General features: G+C 43.8%; 1 protein-coding gene across 5 annotated transcripts in view; it reads left to right on the plus strand.

Moving 5' to 3' along the window:
• The window catches only part of ZNF462 (zinc finger protein 462), a 153,775-nt gene that overhangs the window by 92,030 nt on the left and 44,189 nt on the right, over positions 1-17,556 (plus strand). The gene's annotated exons all lie outside the window — the stretch shown is intronic.

Genomic DNA, 17,556 nt, shown 5'->3' on the forward strand with positions numbered 1-17,556 from the left:
CACTCATGAAGTGACCTCCTGCTGGCTGGGTCCAGAGACTGGCCCTCTGGGAAAGAGTCATTCTTCCCTTGTTTACACCCGCTAACCGCCCGCCCCCACCCCACCCCCCACACCGCCATCCTCCCCTGGCCTCTCCGGAATCCCTTGCCACGTGACTTTGGCCCTAGCTCGTTAATGAAATGGCTTTTACAAGGATGGGCAGCGACTCCAGACAAACAAGTCCCCAGCCTCTGCCCCTGCCTCATCCTTTTTTTTTGTCCGTGGCATTTAAAACTGCTGACCTTCCTCCCCGGGAGACTCCTCCCATGGTTTGGGTCCTCCTGTATGTTTCAGGCTCTCTGCTGGCCTCTCTGATGATACTGTCTCTTTCCTCTGTTTACATCGACAGCTGCCGTCATGTGGACCCCAGTCTGGTCCTCAGCCCTTTCCTCTGCTCTCTCCCTCTTCACAGACACTTGTGATCGACTTTCACTTTTCTGAGAATGCCATCAAAATCTCTGCATCCAGCCATCATCAGGTTAAGCCCCAGACTGTCTTTTTCTATCCACTCCTCACGTTATCCACTTGGGCGTCTCACTCAACCTCTAGGAACTCATGAGCTTTCGCCCAAACCTGTTCCTCTGCCAGGGCTCTTGGCACCCAGCTAGAATCTCTTGGTATCTGTCAAATACCTAACACATAGTAGATACAATATTTTTACGATGAAACAAACCATTTATAATAATGAACCCAGAAGAACATTAAATCACTTTGTGTACTGTGTGCTAAGTCAATCAGTCATGTCTGACTCTTTGCAATTCTATGGACTGTAGCCCCCAGGCTCCTCTGTCCATAGGATTCTCCAGGCAAGAATACTAGAGTGGGTTGCCATGTCCTTCTCCAGGGGATCTTCCTGACCCAGGGATTGAACCCAAGTCTCTCAAATCTCCTGCATTGGCAGGCCCGCTCTTTACCACTAGTGCCTGGGAAGCCCACTGAAACACTTTACAAAATAGTATTTTGTCTATTGAGTTGAGTCTAAATGAGTCCTTGGGTTGACACCTGGGTGCTAAAATTAAGGAGCAAAATACAGATAGAGAAACATTTTGGATGTTCCTGAGACACTGTATTTGAAAAACAGACCACAGGATCTTGGCTGATGCTTGCACATTTTTGATGTTTGCCAACGTGTGGACACACCGCCTGGTTTCCTGTGCTGCCTTTTTATTTTCTTACAGGTGAAGGGTTGTTAGGGAGCAGAAAAGGTAGCCTACTCGGTTTCCAGATTTCCTTCCCATAGGTAGGGCCATAATCTATTCCAGATGTAAATGTAACGTGTTCAGTAGAAACAGTAGGAACTGAATTTCAAATGAACGATTCCAAGCTGCTAGTGAAGTCCAGAGGGGAAAAGTTAGCACGTTGGTGTTTTCTACTTGCAAAGACCAAGTATGGAGTTGTAGGCAGCTTCATCAATAAGGAGCATGCTGCTTGTTGGTTTTCCCTCCCAGTGGGCATGCAGTTATGCCTAGCTGCTTTCCCCATCTGAGAGATGGGGCAGGACTCTGGGTGCAATTTATAGACTCAGAAAAGGTAAGAAAAGGCGAAGCCTTTATCTCACCTGGTTCCTGCTTCAAGCCCTCCAGTGGCTGGCTGCTCTGCCTTCAGAACAGATTCCAAGCTCAGCATGGAAGCCAGTGTTTGAGCCCGTTTCTCTCAGAGTCAGTCTCATCCTTTCTCTCCGCTGTGTCCCTCACTGCAGCTGTTCTGAATGCCTTGTTTGCGTGGGGTCCTGCTCTCACCCTCCAGGCCTTGCTAGCCGTTCCTGGAGTGTCCTTCTCCACTTACTTTCTCCTGACCTCCTCTTTGTTTCATTCACTTGGCTAATTCCCACTCATCCTTGAAAACTTGAATCTTGTCTTCTCCGGAAGCCTTCCTAACGCTTCCTATATGACTGAGGGCCTCCTCGCTGTTCATGTCTCTGAGCGCTCTTTAGTGTCAGAGCTGATCGTACTCTTGTTGTATTAATAAGCGTCTGACTTTCCACCGCCTTAGACCATCCATGTGTTTTTCTCAATTTATTTTATTGAGGTCTAGTTGATTTACAGTGTTGTATTAATTTCTTCTGTAAAGTGATCCAGTTATACGTATATATACATTCTTTTTCATATTTTTTCCATTATAGTTTATCACAGCATAAGTATAATTCCCTGTGCCATACAGTAGGACCTTGTTGTTTCCCCATTCTGTATGTAATAGTTTGCATTTGCTAATCCCGCACTCCCACTCCGTCCCTCTCCCCGTGTCCTTGGCAACCACAAATCTATTCTCTATTTCATAGAAAAGTTCCTTTGTATCGTATTTTAGATTCCACATGTAAGGGCTACCTGCTTCTTGAAGGCAGAGGCCGTCATTTTATTTTGAGTTCCCAGAGGGTGGCAGATTGCCTTGCGCACACAGGCAGGGAAGGAAATGAGCTGTGTAAGTGAGTGACTCCAGTCTTCAGCGTTGACGTTCGTGGTGCCGCGCACTGGCCACGACCCTCTGGAGGCTGAGGTATGTAGTGGTGCGATGGTAGGGTTGCCTCTTCGTACAGACACTTGCGTTTCTCATGTTGGGTCTTGGGCAGATACTCTGTGCCCAGCTGAGCCAGCAGTTCCCAAGAAAGATCAGAGGGCATGGGTAATGAAATAAAATCCCAAAGTCCATGCAGGTTAAGAAGTTTAAGACAAAACCCCTCAAGAGATAGTGGGGTAAGCCAACCAATCGACCAATACATACGTACTGTTGATCAGATGGGAAAAAGTGCAATCAAGAGAAAGAAAACACTGTAACAGGCAGAAAAGGACAGGAGCAGCAGTGTCAGGGAGAGACGTTCATGAGAACGTCACTGATGGTGGGGATGATCACCACACCTGCCGGATTCCCAAGGACCTTGCTCAGAGCTGGAGGTGAGCGACTTCCCTGGTGGTCCAGTGGCTGAGGCCCCACACTCCCAATGCAGGGGACCTGGGTTCAGTCCCTGATCAGGGAACTAGATCCTGCATGCCGCACCTCAAGATCCTGCATGCTGCACCTCAAGATCCTGCATGCTGCAGCTAAGACCTGGTGCAATCAAATAAATATAAATATTAAAAAAAGAAAGAGAGCTGGAGGTGATGTTAGGATGAAATAGACCCCAGAGTGGTTGCCAGGAAAGCCTCTAAAGTTTGGGAATTAAATTTACTCTGATGTGCCTCTTCATAGCAATTGTGACAATCCTGTGTGCTGAGCTGTCTAACAAAATGGGGGTGACTTGGTGTGTTATTCGGGTTGAACCCTGCCTCTGGGCTGGATCCAAGCTCCTTGATCAGTCCCCTCCCCATGGCAGCCATCCTCACCTACAGAATAAAGCTCTTTGTGCAGGAAGGGGCAGTGCAGTTGGCTTTGCCCAGAATCAGTCAGTCAGAAATGAGCAGCTGAACACCTGCCATGCACCCAGAGCTGGGATGAATGTCAGTTACATCTGTGTAGAGCGGTGTAAGAGATGCCCGTTCCACTCCATCCCGCAGTCCAGATAAGGAGATCAAATTCTTCCGTCTACAGAAAGCTCTCCATAAACACCAAGAGGCAATTAATCATTTAGTGCAAAATGTACCACGTCAGCTTTAATTGCTGTGGGACTGAGGCCCTTAAGAACCCCCACTTCAGCCATGCCAGGCACCATGCTTCACACACTGCTGTCCTCTGTCCACGGAACCCTATGCAGCTGCCGGTGTCACCAGCTCCATTTTCAAATGAGGAACCGGAAGTCTGCTTAAGGGCGAGTGCCCAGGGTTACGAGGAGGCGTGCGTGCATGCCCCGAGGAGCTGAGAAGTGGCCTGTTTCCCAGGTGCTCCCTTGGCTTTCCCATCTGTAAAGTGGGAAGTAACAACACGGCTTATGTTACAAGGTCATGGTGAAGATCAAGGAGAGACTTTGTGAGGAAGCACCTGCCAGAATTGCTGACCGGGAGCCGCGAGGCCAGTACAAGACGAGCCTGGGTCTCACTGCCTGGTCCCTCTGCTTCTGGGAGGCTCATGCCCTCCACTTGAGCCCAGCGTCACTAGCACTTGTCCTGAAGGGGAGTTTGGAGTGAGTGGACAAGTGTGTGTCCTAATAGAGGAACTAACTGCTTTAACGATGATTAAAATATATAACTTTATCTAGAGCCAGCATTTTCTTCCCCTGCTTGGGAATAAGTGAAAAGAAAAGAAGGAAAGGGTAAGAAACCCACTGGGTGTGTTGGTTCAGAGATGCCCGCTGCTGGGAGACAATTTTAGAATAACTGTGCACTTTAAAGTGTGGCTGCTTCCTCTTGTTCTTGATCCGCTGTGGTTGTTCTCACCCGATTTCCATACAGTCGCTTAGAACTCGACACGTATCTAAATATATACGCTTCTCTTCAGATGTGTTCTTTCCTCTTGATTTCGCTGAGCTTTTGAGAAGTCTCTGCCTTGTTCCCTGGGCGGGCTCTCCCTGGCCTGATCGTCGCAAGCCGTATGCTGTGACTGCCTCCTTGAAGTCAGTAGGTATCTTCCCTCCAGTTGAACCTTGAGGAGGAAGCACGGTGGCCTTGCCCACAGCCTGTGAGCTCTAAATACCGTCTGAAGTTGCTAGCAAGCTCTGGACAGTGGCGGCCAAGTCACTGATACAAAGAGGCTTTTGTCCTCCACGTTGTTCATTGGATTTTCTGTGTGGTAAAGACATCTATATGATCTAAACGAACAGCGGGAAGCATTACTTCCTCATCACACAATTCCAAAGAGTCACAGGTGAATTATGCATTCGATATCGTGAGAGCATCTTAGTGAACAATGGCAGATGCCACCCAGAGCTTCCTCCCGATAAAATAGGAGAAAGAGGCTCCTTCGCCACACGTTCATTTGCTTCCTGACAGATTTCCAGCCGGTTTCAAGGCGGGTTTCTCAAGAACACACACTTTGAGTTACAAATATCATTTAGTACAGAGGAATACCTGCAATGTTTGCTAATGGATGTGGCAGAAAAAGAACATGTTTTCAAAACTGGGGCATGCAGGAGCCCTGGGTTATGTTCCTGTCTCTCCGTTTACTGGCTGGATGACATGAAACCATCTCTGCTTTTCTGAGCTACCAGAAGTCCTTCCACAAAATAAATAACCTTACCCTACGTATCTGGGAGGAGAGTGCAACCATGGTGGAGGAGAATTGGTAAAATATTTCATGCAGTGAGGATGCACTGCTGAATGTCATCCATGAACACATCCTGGATTGCAGAGGCGTCTATTCTCATGGCCTTAGGAACTGACGGTGGTAGCAAAGTCATGGTGCATTTAAATACACGGTACCTCTTACACCTGCGCATTTTGCAAACATCTGTACCTACCACAGATCTGTGCCTGCCAGTGGGTACAAAAAAGGAGAGAGAGCTGCATTCTGATTCATCTGAAGTGGCTCCCACATGTCCTGATACCATCTATTTCAGAGTTTAGACTTATTGCTGATTTAGGGTGAAAACCAGAAATTATGCCTGTGACTTCTTGGGATGGCTATGGATCATGAATTTCCTGCCATTCAAATTTTCAGATGTTCCAGAAGTCATTCTTCAGGTAATTAAAAAAAAAGACCCAGACATATTTCAATAAAAGTGGATCACTGTTTCAGTGGGCTGGCTCTATTAACTTCAGTGTTCAAAGAGAGAGTGACATTTGGTTAATTGGATTTTCCTGTTAAATCTTGGTTTTCCAGAGCAGTTTTCCCAGTTTGAACTCTTTTGGGATCTTTATACCATGTTTATTGAGCACCTCTTTTGGCTCAGGCCCTGAACTAAGTTCTGGGAGATAATGAACTTTAAAAAAATGTGATGGATGGATGGATGGATGTGTGCATGCACAGATATCCTACTTGCAAAGAGATCATAGTCTGCTGGAGGCAAAAATAAATTAACCTGCATGCAGGAGAGCGTGAAGGGGGAATCGAATAAGTGTATCTAGAAAGATCAAGGAAGATCTGCATAGTGATGGTAAATTTGAACTGAATTCAGTCTTGAAAGATGAATTTGCCAGGCTGAGAAGTGGAAGAAGGATATTGCAGGGATATTCAAGGAAACAGTGAAAAAGAGCACACGGAGTGAATGTTAGAAACCTTCCGCGTGGCTGAGAGTAGCACAGAGTGGGAGCAGGGTGGATGTGGACTGAGTTAGGTCTGGGAAGATGAAGGTGGGCTGGGACACCGCTGTTTAGAGGTTGGACATTTTCCTTGTAAGAAGGCATGAATACCTTGATCATACTTTTAGAAAACAAAGGGAACTTAGGGGGAGAAGACGCTTGAAGATAGAAAGCCAATTAGGAACATCCTGCAATGCAAGTTTACACAAGCAGCCACAGGGACCTGAACCAGAAGCAGGAGCTGTGCAGCCGTGAGTGGGTCACAGATACGGGCTTTAGAGGAGGTTGAACCAATAGGGCTTTCTCAATCCTTCAATGGAAGAGAAATGAATCAAAGATTCGTTTTGATTTGGTTGGGTGGATGGTGATGCCACTGTGGAAAAAATGATACAGAGACAGATTGTCTTGTCCCCCACGATAGGACCTAATGACTTGCAAGTCCAGGAGTCTTCTGTTTTAGATCAGACTTGCCTGAATTCCTTGCCAAAATATAGAGAAAATGAGAACATGAAGCTTCTTGCCAATAAGGCCTTTGAGAGACCCTTTCAGTGACCTTACGGATTATGAGATACTAAATCTCAAAAAGGGACAGTGGCTCTTATTTTTTTTTTTTTTAAATACTGTTTTTGTCATTTTGAAGACTTAACTTTTTGTTTTGTTTTCCCTGATCATATTTCAAGGTTTTGTTTTTACTCATCAGAATGACAGGAAGTTTTCAGTGTGTGTTTCCTTCAAGTTTGGCCTCAACCTTATTTTCAGGATTAGGCATTTGTTTTTCCGTTTGCCTCCATGACAACCAAGCCCAGAATTCCTATATATAGTCATCCAGCGCCCATTGTCCTCCTGGTCATTGTATCATAATCTTGTGCACCCAGGCCAGAGAACTCTCCTGATGACAGAAGACAAGGAGGTGCCAGAGTCCTTGGCCTGGAGATTTTCAAGGCATAATCAAAAGAAGGAAATAAAGTCACATGGCTGCCTCTAGAGATTTATGTTCCCCCTTTAGATACTATCCAGGAGGAGCTGAAATGGCTTGTGTTCCAAAGCTTAGTTTCTAATAGTTTTCCTTCAGAATGGCCCAGTCTTTTATCTGGAGAGCCTTTTTGAGAATCTTCCAAGGAAACACTTGGGAAGTTGCATTGGTGATTTGTAGTTGGTCGTGTTGTGGGCACCACATTCTGTTCCCTGTTAACATGAAGCAAACAGCAGGTATCTTGAGAAAGAAACTGAGTTTCAAACGAATTTGATAGAACCTAAGAAATCTTAAATAAATCTTTTGAATCTGTGAATCATCTTGACAGCTCTATGTGACATACAGTTTTTTGTAACTTAGATAGATATACAGAGGTATAGGGTAGAATATAAGAAAATTGCTCACAAATTCAATCCAACAAACATTTTCTTAAGTACCTTTTTTTAATGAAAGGACTGTCAGTCTCTGGCTATAAAAGCACACAAGATACTATTCCTGTCCATCTAAAATGTAAGTCCCACGAGGGCAAGGATGCTTGCTTTTTTTTTTTTTTTTTCCACTGAAAGGTACCCCAAGTGCCTTAGAAATAAAAGCGTCTCAATAAGTATTTTCTGAATTAATATAAAATAGAGTCAAACATTGGAGAAGGAAACAGAAGCCCACTCCAGTTTTCTTGCCTGAAAAATCCCAGGGACCGAGGAGCCTGGTGGGCTACAGTCCATGGGGTCACAAAGAGTTGGATACTACTGAGCAACGAAGCATAGGGGCAAACATATGGACAGATATAGTTGAAACTTATTTGGTATAATCAGACCTGGTTTCCCAGTAATATTTGAAAATTTCTTAATTCAGGGAATCTTTTGGAAAATGCCTTACGTGTTTTATTTTCATTTAAAAGTGCATTCATTCAGGGACTTGGCAGTCCAGTGGTTAAGACTCCACACTTTCACTGCAGGGGGCATGGATTCAGTCTCTGGTCGGGAACTAAGATCCCACGTGTGGTTCAGCCAAAAAATAAAATTCATTCATCAGGATTGTGTTGTAGGATCAAACTTGGTCTTTTGATTGAATTCCCCGTTTTTCTCTCTTGCATAAACCACAATCACCTATACTAGTTCTGGTTTTAGGTTTCTTTTAAGTTGAATGATAATTTAGACATTTATGAAAGAGTCTTAGAGCAGAGTCCTTCTAGATTTTTATGTTCTCTTTAATCTTTTATCTTGCCAAAATGTAATTTGACAATAATTTTTTTAGCAACTTTCTCAAATCTTTTCAAAGCATTTTCATAGCTTTCATAGAAATGGCAATTTTTATACCCATCTTTCATCCTTTTTAGTAATATTAATTAAATTGAATAAGCTCAATTATAAATATAACAAGTACAAAAAAATTTAAGAGAAAATAAGACGGATTTTTGTTAGTATTAACACAACTGCTGAAAGCAAAAACGGGTCGGCCTGCTAGAGAAAGTCCCAACAACCAGCCCGTTTCCTGTTGCAATGGGATGCTTTAAGGTCAAGGCATTGATCTGCCCAAGTTTGTTGGTGGGGGTTGCTTAAGAGAACTTAAAAGTGTAAACTGAAGTCTGATAAGATCCAGGTGAGGATCACAATGTGTGTTGGCAAAGCACAGAGGAGAGAAGGTTTCTGTCTGGGTTTGGGAGGGAAGGCGTTGGGCTGGGCTTTGAAGGATGGGTAGGGGTTTGCTGGGCATGAAGAAGAGGAAGAGCCTTGGATAGTTCTTGACCACGGATTCCCAATGATGATATATGTAGAAAGTGCAAGGAATTGGAAATTAACTAAAAGTGAGGCTGGAAGCACAGGGTGAGACCAGACTACTGAGCTATGTGTACCAAGGAGTAGACTTTATCCTTGAGCCCTGGGGCATCATTATCATATTCCTGTAAAAAGCGATATACATTATATATCTGTGACATGTACACTTGCCAAAGTAGAATAGATCTAGAAGGAAGAAAGACCAGCTTATAGGGTGTTAGAGATGCCCATATGGGTTCTATGGACCTGAATGAACAGTGAGAAAGGAAGGCAGGGGCCTGGAGAGGAAGGTGATTGGAAGTGAGAAGTGATCTGTGTCTCTGAGAAATGTGCTACCACAAGAAATGCCTGACCGTTGGAAGGAGGAGTCCCACACTTCGGGCTTGAATGAAGCGTTGAGTCACTGTCGCACATTTGGAGCACCAGAGGAGATGTTTGAGCAAAGATGGTGGCTGTGTGCAGCATGCTGAGTTTAAGGCGTCTGCCAGACACCATTTTTCAGCTTTAGATGAAGACTCAGGTCATGTCTAAGTTTGCCAATAAAGTAGGAAGATTCTCTTATCTCATTACCAGCAGATACCTGCGTTGCTATCATGTCCATGGAAATACTTGGACCCTTTTGTCCTTTGCCTGAGTTTTTTAGCCGTTGTATGATGGGAGCTGATGCTGTTCCAGAAGCTTCCTGGCTATGAACTGAAGTATGTCTTTAGCCTGCTCTCTTGCCATTGTTAGTGTGCCTTTTGTCAGTCTTTTTCCAGAAACAGTAGGATGTATTTCCAGCACATTTAGGTCCCACCCCCATGGGCTTCCCTAGTGTCTCAGATGGTAAAGAATCTGCCTGCAATGAAGGGAACTTGGGTCCAGTCCCTGAGTTGGGAAGATCTCCTGGAGAAGGAAATGGTAACGCACTCCAGCATTCTTGCCTAGCGAATTCCATGGACAGAGAAGCCTGGAGGACTGTAGTCCATGGGGTCACAGAGTCAGACATGACTGAGCCTCTAGTACTTGTACACTTTCCAACCCCCTAACTCTGGGCATTTACAAAATTTGTTGTTAAATTATCTACAGGTAATATTCTGTTTCTGTTTTCTTACACCGCCAACCTTTAGTTGCCAAATCACCTGCTTTTCTGAAGAAAATCATAATCCGTTCATCATTTTGAACACTATGCTATTTTAGGCTCTGAAGATGTTTAATCTTCCCCTAAGCGATCTCTTTCAGCCTCCAGTGTACATGGTTTCCCACTCAGACTCATCCTCTGAACTTTCTTTCTTTTCCCTGTAGGCATTAAGTCACTTTTTTCCCTGTTGTGAAAAGAATGTAGTTGTTTTAATTTCTATTTATGACTAAAGATGGAGGTGTGGTGAGCTGAACACTTAGGCAGCTCCATGTTTGGTGTTGCTTTCATTAATAGACACACTAGCTAATACTAATTCCATTTGTTAGTGGAAATCAAGGTTTTCTTGACATCCTCCTTCTGTCTCTCTCAATCCCATTCCCATCAGTCACCGTGTACGGCTGATTTTGTCTTCTCCACTAGGACCATGGAGATAGGCACTCCCTTAAGACTTTTCTGGGGGTGCAGGGTGTCCCCATCAATTATTTACACGTCTGCCCAAGATGGTGAGTTGCTTGAGGGCAGGGACCACATCCACCTGTTCCAGAACAGGGTCTCACATGGACTTACATACTCAGTAAATGTTTACTGAATGAATGGGTGTCATTTAACCATCCCCCACCCCCCACACCCACATCTAACATTTGCTTGCCTGAAATCTTCTTGTCTTTTATTTTCTCCTGGTACTTTCTCCCTGATGAAAGAGCCTCTCTTCTAAGTCTGCTTGAAAATCTAGCTCAAATAAAATGTGGTTGCTGGCACCAAGGTACTTCTGCCACTTTTTCACCTTCACTCACACCTTCTTTGCAGAGCTGTAGAAAATTGAGAATTGATCCTCTTGTACAGCCTCCTTTTTAGGTCACTCAGCGCGTTAGGGGGCTGTCCTCCCACAATTTACTGCTCAATTGACTCTTAACTCTTCCCTGTGTCTTCCTTAATGTAGCAATAGTTAAACTCCCCTGTTACTGATCATTTGTTCTCTTTGCTTCTTTTACTCCTTCAATCAGTGGCGGAAGTGTGTTAGATGTGGAGCAGGCATGTATTTTCATAACAGCCAGCTACTCTGTGTCTCTAGATCTGGGCTTGTGGAAGGCACCTCTAGTGCCTTTTTTTTTTCTTTTTAGCTGTGCCTCATGACTGGTGGGATCCCCTGACTGGGTATCAAACCCCCACCCCCTGTGCCTTGATGTTTTTGACCACATGGTTTGTGGGATGCCCTGACCAGGGATTGAACCCGGGACTCCAGCAGTAAAAGCGTGGAGTCCTAACTACTGTACTGCCAGGGAAGTCCCACCTCACACCTTCTTTGACTTTGAGTCCCTAGAGCCTGCTCATGGCCTGGCACAAAGAGGGTGTCCACCAAGTGTTTGTAGAATCAGAGTATTCAAGCAAGCTTCTTTCTGTCATGGTTTATTGTTCTTCCAGAGTTCAATAGATTTCCAGTGACGTTTCTATGCTGGTGCGTTTTTGGAGAAAAAAGAAAAAAACTCTTTGAATGGATACTTAACATTGGTTTGGCCAGAATTCTGGGGAGCTGGAATGAGAGTCAGAACTTTCCCATTTCTCCAGGAACCTGACTGAATGAGAGTGGCCGGAGGTCGCATCTGGAACTTAGTGCTTTCTATGGTTTGAAGTCCTGAGCTGTCCAAGAGCCACAGAAAGCACCTGTCTCCCATTGGTATTCGGATACCTTTCTTTCCCAGCCAGGTTCCACCTAAGGCATTTTAGAGCGTGATTATTTGAGGGCAGTTTATCCAGCATCTAAGCGAAGCATGACATGTGGGCCGGCACATCTCCAGTTCTGGGTGCTTGGCCATGCTTACCTGCGCAGCACGTGTATGCAAATACCTGCTGGGTTTTTGCGTGTTTTTATAAAGCATTTTGAAATGTTGGATATTCTTTTTCTTTCCCAGGAATCTTACCTTGTTGATTCTTTTCTTCCCCATGTGCTCTGAAATGCTCATTTTAGTGTTTTCTTGGTATTCAGTTGAATGTTATTTTCTCTCTAATTTCTATCCATTTGGATGTTACTTTCTGTCTTTCTGCCACCTTCTCTTTCTCCTCTCTGCTATGAGTGGGTTGCCAATGGAACACTCAGGTGTTCTTTGGTGTTCTTCTGACTTGCATTGTGGGACCCCAGAGGTCAACCTGTTGAGTACAGATGTGTAATAGACAAGATTCATATTTTAAAATCAGACAGATCTTTGTTCAAATCCTACCTCTGCCTCTTGGTAGCTGTGTAGCCAACCATTCTCAGCCCCAAAAACCTCATCGGTAAAACTGGGATGAGAACCTATGCCATACGCAGTAGTTGTGGGAATCCAGTGCTGGCTGTTGGTAACTTCCAAACCCACATCTAGAAACGCTGTAGCTGTCCAAGCTAAAGTTCTAGTGTGAGCCTGCTTTTACAAAATCATTTTCCTATTATAGACAGTTTACAAAATGAATAGCTCCATATAACTTAGTTAAATTTATTTTATAACTGCAATTATAAATCATAATTTAATTTCCTAAACTCTGTCTATCAGTTCAGTTCAGTTACTCAGTTGTGTCCAACTCTGAGACCCCATGGACTGCAGCACACCAGGCTTCTCTGTCCATCACCAACTCTCAGAACTTGCTCAAACTCATGTCCATCAAGTCAGTGAAGCCATCCAACCATCTCATCCTCTGTCGTTCCCTTCTACTCCTGCCTTCAACGTCTCCCAGCATCATGGTCTTTTCTAATGAGTCAGTTCTTTGCATCAGGTGACCCTAAGTATTGGAGCTTCAGCTTCAGCTTCAGTCCTTCCAATGAATATTCAGGACTGATTTCCTTTAGGATTCACTGGTTTGATCTCTTTGCAGTCAGTCCAAGGGACTTTCAAGAGTTTTCTCCAACACTGCCAATTCAACAGCATCAATTCTTCGGCACTCAGCTTTCTTTATAGTCCAACTGTCACATCCATACATGACTATTGGAAAAACCATAGCTTTGACTAGATGGACCTTTGTTGGCAAAGTAATGTCTCTGATTTTTAATGCTGTCTAGGTTGGTCATAGCTTTTCTTCTAGGGAGCAAGCATCTTTTAATTTCATGGCTGCAGTCACCATCTGCAGTGATTTTGGAGCCCCCAAAAATAAAGTCTCACGGTTTCCATTGTTTCCCCATCTATTTGCAATGAAGTGTTGGGACCAGATGCCATGATCTTAGTTTTCTGAATGTTGAATTTTAAGCCAGCTTTTTAACTCCTCTCTTTGACTTTCATCAAGAGGCTCTTTAGTTCCTCTTCTCTTTCTGCCATAATGGTTGTGTTATCTGCATATCTGAGGTTATTGATATTTCTCCTGGCAATCTTGATTCCAGCTTGTGCTTTATCCAGCCTGACATTTCACATGATATACTCTGCATATAAGTTAAATAAGCAGGGTGATAATATACAGCCTTGACATACTCCTTTTCCAATTTGGAACCAGTCCTTTGTTCCATGTCCAGTTTGAACTGTTGCTTCTTGACCTGCATACAGATTTCTCAGGAGGCAGGTAAGGTGGTCTGGTTTTCCCATCTCTTGAAGAATTTTCCACAGTTTGTTGTGATCCACACAGTCAAAGGCTTTGGCGTAATCAGTGAAGCAGAAGTAGATGTTTTTCTTGAACTCGCTTGCTTTTTCTGTGATCCATTGGATGTTGGTAATTTGATCTCTGGTTCCTCTTCTAAGTCCAGCTTGAACATCTGGAAGTTCTCTGTTCACATACTGATGAAGCCTGGCTTGGAGAATTTTGAGCATTACTTCGCTGGCTTGTGAGATGAGTGCAACTGTGTCGTAGTTTGAACATTCTTTGTCATTGCCTTTCTTTGGGATTAGAATGAAAATTGACCTTTTCCAGTCCTGTGGCCACTGCTGAGTTTCCAAATTTGCTGGCATATTGAGTGTAGCACTTTAACAGCATCATCTTTTAGGATTTGAAATAGCTCAACTGGAATTCTGTCACCTCCACTGGCTTTGTTCATAGTGATGCTTCCTAAGACCCACTTGACTTCGCATTCCAGGATGTCTGGCTCTAGGTGAGTGATCACACCATCGTGGTTATCTGGGTCATGAAGATCTTTTTTATATAGTTCTTCTGTGAATTCTTGCCACCTCTTCTTAATATTTTCTGCTTCTGTTAGGTCCATACCATTTCTGCCCTTAATTGTGCCCATCTTTGCATGAAATGTTCCCGTGGTATCTCTGATTTTCTTGAAGAGATCTCTAGTCTTTCCATTCTATTGTTTTCCTCTATTTCTTTGCATTCATCACACAGGAAGGCTTCCTTATCTCTCCTTGCTATTCTTTGGAACTCTGCATTCAAATGGATATATCTTTCTTTTTCTCCTTTGCCTTTTGCTTCTTTTCTTTTCTCAGCTATCTATAAGACCTCAAAAAGGCAAAATGGTCATCTGAGGAGGCCTTACAGACTCTGTGTGTAAATAGTCACAAGTCAGAGACCAGCATTCTTTGCTGAACTGCACATCTCAGGGTTGGATTAAGAATGGATGGACTGACACCCTCTTGGCTGTTGGTTCCATTGTAGATATATCTGGCCATGCCAGGGCTAAAGAAGGAACTTGTGTGGCCAGCAGTTGGGTACAGGGCTTTTCTCTGGATTCACTCTCCTGTACTCCACCTGCTGTATGTTCCCATGACCACAAGTCGGGCCCTCTGAGCAAGCACAGGGTTTCTTTTTTTACTTTCCTTTCTTAAGCTTGGAATGAAAGAAAATAGCCATAATGATGATTTTTAACTTATGTGACATACCCTTCACTGCTAACAATCTGTTTGTCTTTCTAACTGGGCACAAAACCACCCTCTTCTGCTCTTCCGGCCAGGCCTCGCGAACAAACTGGGATTTTATGTAGCTCAGTAGGTAGACTTTTTGGGGATAAGTGAAATCAGATATACTCACATCTTTGTCATTTTAGTGCCTGAAGTGTTAAAGCTTGTATTATTCACAAACTCCAAGTGAGAGCGAGGAACAGTGTGTCTTGGCATGATAGAGGACAATAAAGCTCTCAGGAGACCCCAAAATTGTCACCTTGGCATTCTTTCAAATGTATCCTAAGTGGTGGGATCTGCTTATTTTTGTAAGTAAACCTGTCCACCTGATTCTAACCAGGAAAGAAGGATTTTATGACACAGGTACGTAGAGTTGTTCTTTTTCACACTGCCATTTGAGACAGGTGATGAATTTCCTCTCTTGGAATGCTTTCTCCACGACTTCTTGCATTTTTATTTCTTCAAGTTTCATATCACAGAAGTACCGGTGTGAAAATCGAAGAATTTGTTTTTTTGCGATGGCGTAATTAATATGCCTTAGTCCCTAGAAACGAGAAAAAATGTATTGTCAAATGCTTGGGAAAGTTTACCCAAGAGAGTTGTTCATGTGCTAGACTAGGGGTGATGGAAGGTAGGGGAGACAGAGACCTGGTTTATCATCACATTAGGAGCCACTTTGAGATTTTGGTATAAAGGGATTGAAGCTGTCCAGTGTCTTGTGTCCGAGGTAGCATCCGTGCTAACTTGTGGGCCTCACTGAAGCGGGTGCTGAGTCTTGGAGGCAGTTTTTGTTCAGGCGCTCAGTCGTATCCAACTCTTTGTAACCCCATGAACTCACCAGGCTCCTCCGTCTATGGGATTCTCCAGGAATACTGGAGTGGGTTGCCATTTCCTTCTCCAGGGGATCTTCCCCACCCAGGGATAGAGCCCAATTCTCCTGCATCCCCTGCATTGGTAGGCAGAATTTTTACCACTGAGCCACCTGGGAAGCCCACCTTGGAGGCAGTGGTGGCTGCTTACTGAGAAATGGACTGTTCCTTTGACTTGGTCTCTCTCTAGGTAGACTTGTGAATGGTCAACAACTCAGGGCAGTTGGACCTGACTTTGGCCTTGTCAGTAGCAGAATTTCTTTCCTACAGAACTGAGGGCAAGCCAGAACCAGTGCTGCCCAGAGGTTAGGGCTGACCAGGGTCCTGGGGTGGTGGTGCTTACCCAGGAGCTCACATTCCTGTTAACAAGAGAGGTGGGCAGAGAGTGCCTTTTGCTTCACTGTGCGTGTGTCTTAAACAGAAACTAGTGTTGAGAGCTTAAATAGAAAACATCTCAAACAATCCATGAAATGGTAAACAAACCTGCTATTGAGGGAAAGAAAGAGAAGTTGACAATTGCATTATTCTGATCCTGAGTGGGTTCATCAGCTAGGGTCGAGGAATAAAGAAAAAGGAGATAAAAAGAATCGGGTGAAATGAATTCAGTTGTGTCATTTCTTTCTTCCTTTGTCTTCGGTTTACACCTGGTAATGAACCCATGGAGGCTTGGAGATATTGTTCAAGTTTCCTTTTGTTTTATTTGAGTGTGTATATGGCAGGTTTGTTTACAATTTCCAAAGGGTTTTTTTTTTTTTTTTTCTTTTCCTCAATCCTGAGGAATACAAATTGAGGAGGGGGAGGAGAAAACAAGAAGGGGAGGTATTTTAGTGTTTTGAAGACAGGAGGTGGCCCCACAGTACAGGAAGCTGCTGTCATTGTTTTTCCTTTCAAAGAGGCCGACGGGATGGATGGTACCAGTTTCATCAAATGTGGGTTTTTACAGAGCCCCCACGTGTCCCACCTGGGGGAGTCACACTTTGGAAAATTAAGTGTCCATCAAATCAGGAGGAGGCTGGTACAGTTTCTGTCCCATTTCACCCCTGCTTTTTTGAAAAGCGTTAAGAAAAGAGCCCTTTGTTTCCTTTTCAAGGAAAGTTACACTGAAATTCATCTGTATGGGATTCACATGGCCCATCTGTGTCATTCATGGGTAGCCATAGGTTATACGGGACAATGTTGATGACGATGCTGGTGAATTCCTGACTTCAACATTCAGACCGGTGTGCTGGGGAAAGGTTGAAGACCTTTTATTTTTCACTTTCTTTCTCTTTCTAAAACTTAAAAAAAAAATTATTTAAAGAGGAAACTGAGATTTTTCTCACCTACCTTTTACATCAGATTTCCCCACCGCATGCCAGCAGAGCTTCACAGGCTTAAGATTTGTGCCTGTCGCTTCCGACATTTTCCTCCGAATTGCAAAACTTTCAAATACCTTTCAGGGAGACTTGTTTGGAATTTCATTTTAATGGGATTTATGAATAAATCTCCATCTTAATGCTGACTAAGCTTTAAACATCCATTCCTGGAGAACACTATTGGATTTTTATATTTTAAAAGTTAAATCGCTTGACAGCAAAGGCATAAAACATTTTTATATTTGTGAGTGCCATGTGCTTGAGCATTTCTGTTGAAGACCCTTTTTTTTTTCTTTTTTTCCGGTTGGGTTGAATAATTCTGTTCTGCAAAGTTGGAGATACTGCATCTCCTGCTTTGCTTTCTCGTGAGGATGCCTGTGTACATTATGTGGGTTCATTTATCTCGCCTACAGGGACGGGTATTCTGTGGCAGCCTGTTGCCACACTGCAATTTCCTTTAAAAAACAGTTTACTTTCTTCCTTCACTTTGAAACCTTTAACCTCAGAATTTTATTTTTAAATGCCATG

Source organism: Bubalus kerabau, chromosome 4 (assembly GCF_029407905.1).
Source record: "Bubalus kerabau isolate K-KA32 ecotype Philippines breed swamp buffalo chromosome 4, PCC_UOA_SB_1v2, whole genome shotgun sequence".
Classification (NCBI taxonomy): Eukaryota; Metazoa; Chordata; class Mammalia; order Artiodactyla; family Bovidae; genus Bubalus; species Bubalus kerabau.